The sequence below is a fragment of the Megalops cyprinoides genome, chromosome 4, assembly GCF_013368585.1.
Source record: "Megalops cyprinoides isolate fMegCyp1 chromosome 4, fMegCyp1.pri, whole genome shotgun sequence".
Lineage (NCBI taxonomy): Eukaryota > Metazoa > Chordata > Actinopteri > Elopiformes > Megalopidae > Megalops > Megalops cyprinoides.
The window spans coordinates 16,590,437-16,596,635 of NC_050586.1; positions in this window are offsets into that span (position 1 = coordinate 16,590,437).

Here is a 6,199-nt window from a genome sequence, read left to right on the forward strand (position 1 = left end):
TTTGCCTTTATAAATGATTGGAGCTTTTCTGTTGAGTGGAATGACCTGCCTAGTCATTAAACAGCTTGAGAGGGCCCCCGAAGACCTTGGCAGTCCTGTTTTAGAAGAATACAATTTGAGAGGTGTATTCTTTGTCCAGAAATAAAGAATTTGGATGATTGCCTTTTTTAACATTTCAGGATCCCTTTTATCTTCCCTGTGCTCTCCCGTTGTTGGGACAGATGCATATGGCCTTCTTGTGAGGGTTTTTTTTGAAAGCTTTTAACACATGTGTTTGTGTGTGAGGGGGGCTGATAATATGTGTCGGACAAACAGTGGTAATACAGTGGCAAATTCCTTAGGCCAGTCAAGCCATGAGCCTTGACCTAGGCTGGGTGTGTCCCATGTTTGCCCCAACAGAAACTGCCAGGTAGCAGTGGCGAGCAAGCCTGGGGCAGAATGAACGAGGAGAAAGGGCACGACGGGCTGGGCAGGGCCCCCACCCCAAAAAAAAAAAAAATATCGAGAGGCAGAAAAACAAGGGCAGCTGCTTGCTCTGTGGAGATCGGCACTCCCTCCCGGGCCCGCGTGCGGACAAATGGGGTGACTGTCCCCCCGGCACATGCACGCCACCACTCTAATCCCCAGGCCCGAGGAGAAGCTGGAACGGGGCCTTGGCTCCGTCCCCCAGGCCCAGCGCGCCCACTCATCATCTCCTCCCATCGCTTCCCATCTACCTCTCGCCTCCGCCGGCACGCCTGCATTCGGAGGGCACGGGCACTCTTGTGTCCGCTCGCGGCACTACGTGCCGGGGTTGGCGTTCGCAACCATATCATCTCTTATCGCTCAGCGGGCCGCAGGGCCACTGTCCTTTATGACATTCCGCTAAAGCAAAAAAAAAAAAAAGAAAAAAGAATAAGGGGACGGTTATGTGGTTTTTGGACGTCGCAGATGGAGTGTGCTACTTAACGTTGTGTCACCCAACGAGGCTGCCAGCTCACGCGCACGTTGCTGTATATGGGCAGTGACACTCGGCTGCTTTGCTGACGGATAGCTGGCTGCAGGCTGTATACTCACTGGTTTGTCAGAATGTACTGTTCTGTCTTGGTGCTGAAGACTGCTGCTTGAACAGAGGGGGAGATGAGTGGAGAGTCCTTCTCTAAATTTGAGACTTGCTGATCCTCCAATCCATTTGTACCTGAAAGGGCTTTGTCTGCTAAAGACCCTGCGTTCCCTCTTCACTGGCTCTGTCCTTTACTCATGTGAAACTTGGCACATTTTCTTTGTTTTGCTCAAATGCCGCTGTTTAAAACATAATAAAATTACGATGTTAGCCAGAGAAGGCGAAGACACAAACATATGTGTGCTTTCAAGCTGACCCTGTGCATCACATCCAGTGATCTGAGGTGCTCTGGTGCACATGAGCCAGCAGAATCCTCTTGTTCCCTTTGTCAAAATGCTCATTTACCGAGATGAGAACAAAGGAAGCCAATTCATATTTTAAGTTGCGTGTGCAGTTGCATTTCTTTAATGTTACTATGTAACTATGCTTTGATGCAGCTTTAAGTTTTTTTTTCCCCTCCATTCATCATCTTATTGGTACTTTTCATCACAGCAGCCATCGCAAACACAAGAGTCTGGGGATTTTTATCTTACTTTTGTTATTGTGTGATTCAGAATGTCCCTGCGAAGGAGAGGGGGGCAATTCTGGAGCGATCTTCACTGCACCAGCGCTGCCAAAGTCTGGGGGTGCCGCAACCTTGGAAAAAATAATATATATGGAAATGGAAATCTATAAAGCATCTCTTATTGTTCTCCCTGCAGTGTTGTATTTATGTTTGAAAATGGTTTGTCTCCTCAGGATAAATGTGTAAAGAATATATTACTTTTTTTTAATAATATATATAAATCTATGATTTTGAAAGAAGGAGCCTGACTCAAACAAAGCTGTAAAATCTTTAGCCTTGGGATTTTCAACTTTTGAATGTGCCTACAGCCTTGTTTCCCTGTGACTGCTTACTTCAAACCCCCTTCCAACCCTTATCTGCCCCTGCCCCAACGACCCTGCCCTCTCCCCCCTCCCCCTCCTAATACCGCCACCCTGTCCCCAGGTACCTTAGTGAATAATCTTACTGTACTTTCAGAAACCAACCCCCTGCTTTTTTGTCAATCTCAGGACTGAAATCTCTTTATTTTGATGTAGATGTTTAATTTATTCTCTCCTCCGTTATGTTATTATTGTTTGACTTGAAGTAAATAAAGCGGATAACTTCTACATTCCAGGCTCTGCTTCGGCTCTGATTGCTTCGGCTTACTCTCATCCCCTCCCGTTTAACCCCAATTAAGGGGTTAACTTAAGGGGGTCACACATTGTGCAAAGCCTGTCCCATGAAATCTTAAACCAAAGTCCGTATTTAGACAGCAGGAAGAGCCTGAAACACAACTGAGTTCAACAGTGAGTTCAACAGTTAAAACATGCAATGCAATGGAGGAGGAGGCTCTGGCAATGGATGTTCTAATGGGTGGTTAGGTCCAGACCCTCTTTAATTCACAGTCTGTAACTAGGCACTTCACGTCCCCATATAGCATAGTAGGTCAGCATTTATAAATTAACACTCCTGGGTATGCTCATCCCTGGTTTGAAGATACCGAGGCTCATCACTGTATGTCAGTGGCATGGATTCAAACGGTTTGTGTTCCTTTCAGCTGCAATAGCAAATAGGTTGATTTATACATTCTTCACAAGTTTGAATGTTGCAGGTTTCTGGTCAGCCCCCAGTATCATCCAGTAGTACCGTGAGGCTCAACACCTGAATTCTAACAGTCTGCTGAAAGGCAAAGTCTGGATTTCAACAGCAACAAGTAGTTTGAACAGTAATTTCCTGTTGAACATTACTAGTGTCACTTTGCAGCCCTTTGAGGGCTTTCAGTGGGCAGAATTTAAGCCCTTATTCAGCAGAAAAACGGAGAGGGGATGCCTTTTCTGATTGTGTAACGAGATGAAATTCCTTATGGAATAAGATTGGCAGGACAACCCGGCAGCCCAAATCCCCAGGAACCTCTAAAGATGGGCTTAGATAAAGAGAGGATGAGATAAGGCAAGCTTTAGATTATGCTCTCTTTACACTTAACTTTAGCAAGATGGCTGAATCGCAGTGGCCTTCCTGTGGGATCTCAATGCGGAGACAGCCTTTGCGGGGGGGACAGTAGCATTTCTTCTTGACCCATTTCTAAACTGATTACTTTGAGGTTGGCCCCCAAAGTAATCAGTCCTGCCCTCCCCAGTGGTCACAATTCTGTTGTCCCGATAGACATTTCTGTAATCCCAGGACCAACAGTTTGGTCAGATGGAAACTTCCGACTGGCCCCTGTGACCCTTTTTCCATTCCCAACTGCCGTCCTTGAATTTGTGTGAGCAGAAATTCTAAAGGTGCTTCTATTTATACCCCTGCAGGTTCAGCGGCTCGGCGCTGGCCGAGCGGCTGAAATCTCCGCGGGCTAATTGGCTGATTAGCTATTGTGTTGGATTCCCGCTGAAGTGCACGTCCGGGGCTGTGTGTGCATGCATGTCACAGCCCAGTCTGGGTCGAGTGCATTTTGCAAAAGCGCCACAGCAGAATTCCAAGCATTCAATTTAAATGTTTAATGACTCGCCATGCTAAACCCCCCCGGGCTTGAAGTTTGGCTGTCCTCGCCAGTCCACCGCAGATAAGCCCCCCTGACTGGCGATACGCTGGAGCGAGCGGCGCAGCTACTTTATACAGGGTCGCTCAGACAGACAGGGGCTGTGGAGCAGAAACGCGACTCTTATTAGCAAAACTCATTCACCTGCACGCCGCATTGAGTCCCTGGCAATTTCACAATAAATCAGGGCTCGCCCCCGTAGCGGGGCAGCCAGTGGGCCGTCGCCGCGCCTTCTCCTGTCACTCAGCTTCTCTGAATCATGGCTTTAGCTGGAGCAGGGATGTATGTATGTACGTGTAGGGGGGAAAGGGTTGGTGTTTGGTTCCTTCAGATCGGATTCTAGGTCTTCATGTGGGCCTACACCCAGATTTACCTCGCACTAATAACATGCCTCCTAGAATCTCTTTGGTGAGTTTAGTAGGCCTTCCTTGTAGGGGGGGTTGGCTGATAACTGCCACCCTCTACATCGCAGTATACTTGCAGTCTTCCGTCTTCCTCCTGCGAACATGGCTGTTGATAAGATCTGTGGACCCAAGGCCTTTTGGGTTTGGGCTGGAACCTTTCAATCAGCACATCACGATTCAAGATGGGGGATTAATGTGTGTGTTTTTTTTCTGTCATGGAGAACCTGAGAGGTTTAGGATGAGGCCATAGTGACACTTTGAAAGCAGGGATCCCTGGGGAGTGTGGTTATTTGTTTCACATTGATGCGGTTCCCTCTCCTGGGGCATCTCCCCTCCCCTTCTCCCTGTACTGTCTAGGCAAATTGATGGGCCTCTGCAAGCCGCAGGAAGTGCTGGTGGCTGGGAGAAAACAATACTACCTACACTAACTTGAGAGGGCAGGAGGAGGTTGAGGGGGAAGAGGTTTCTGCATTGTTCAGAGGTTGTGAATGGAACATGGCCACCTGATTGGCTAAAGATGAATGAACAGGGATACAGTGATTCCACAGTGCCACCAGGCTTTCAGGGCAAAAAGAATTTTTAGCATTCAGCTGAAGCTGGTGTGTGTGCTTGTGTGCGTGTGAGTGTGTTTGTTTCTTACAAAGAGAAAAGGGCCGCCTGCCTGACCACAGACCTCCCTTCCTGCCCTTCTAGGCCTCTCAGTCCATATTGAGTCGTCTGGCTCATCAAAAATGTCCCACCTGTGTGTAATATTTCAGTGGTGAATATGAAAATTGTTTGAGTGTCTGCCTTCAAAGGCAGTAAACATTTGCTTTGGCAGTATGTGTTTGTCAGACAGTGAGAGAGATGGAAAAAAGAAAGGAAGGGAAGCGAAAGTCAAATGACACGTCGTTTTTTTGTCCGTGACTTGAAAGGGCTTGTTTGATCTGATGTCTGAGCAACACTTAATGGTAGCAATGATGTGTGCAGTGCTATGAAGAGCTTCTCTCTTGCACCCACTTGAAAGCTTCCTTTTACGTTTCCCACCATTGTACACGTGAAACGATTGGACTCTGCTGCACCCCTACTCCTTTCACAGGGAGGAATGAGTGTGTTATTTTTCAAGGAAGACTTGAGTTCAGCTACACCCATTTTAATTCCTATAATCTACATTTGTTAACATTAAAAGGGATCTATGTCCCCAGCCATTGCCAAGGTTATTTCGTCTGATGTAAAGCAAAGCAACTTCTGAAGCAATACGATGGCACTGTTGTGTTTTCACCTCCCAAGGGCTTTAACTAAACTGCAGGTGTTCCCATGATATCACTCTTACACAGGGGGCGAATGAATGGATGAGCTTACAGTCATTAATAGATCCACAGGGGCCATGGCTGTGTGCTTGTCCCTGGTCTTAATGTGCTTGCTCTGGGGAAACAGCCCAAAACAGCCCCCCCCACCACCCCCGGATCCTCAACATGAGCCTGGGACATGCCGGAAAGATTGTGCTTCAAGGTCTCAAGAGTGTTTGAAAGTGCTGATGCCACAGCACCAGGACTAAATGAGTTTTAGAATGGGTTTTAAGTGACTTTGAAACCGCCCAAGCCTTTGCGCTGATATTAAGCAAAGCGCTTCATGCAGCTGCTACACCACAAGCAGAGCTCAGGTGTGAGAATTTCTTTATCTCCATGCAAACTCGTCTAGCGCTCACAGGAACCACACGTACATACGCAAAACCACCACCAACGACAACAACAAAAAAATACACACAGAACAAGGATCACTGGTAGAAAAGGTCAGACAGCAGCACAAGAGACACTCGCGCTGTGGTTACAGTCGCTCGCCCCGTGCGACTACATTCACTCCTGCAACGCTTTCCTTCTCAAACATGTTATGAGGGCGCCAAAGAAACATTTGTTAGCCGCTTACATTTCCTGTGGAAGACTGTGGTTAAAGACTTGCTGACTATGACACTCGCGGCCTGGCCCTGCCCTACTTAGCAGTGCAGGAGGGCAGGCCAACTTGTCAGCAGTGCTAGGTGCTCACTGCTAGATAAACCTCGAGGATTAGTGGCCTAGTTTAAGTTGGGCAAAGAGGATTAGCTTCCCCTGTGAGGTGAGATTCCCTGTGTCCTTCAGCAGCAGGATCCCTGAGGG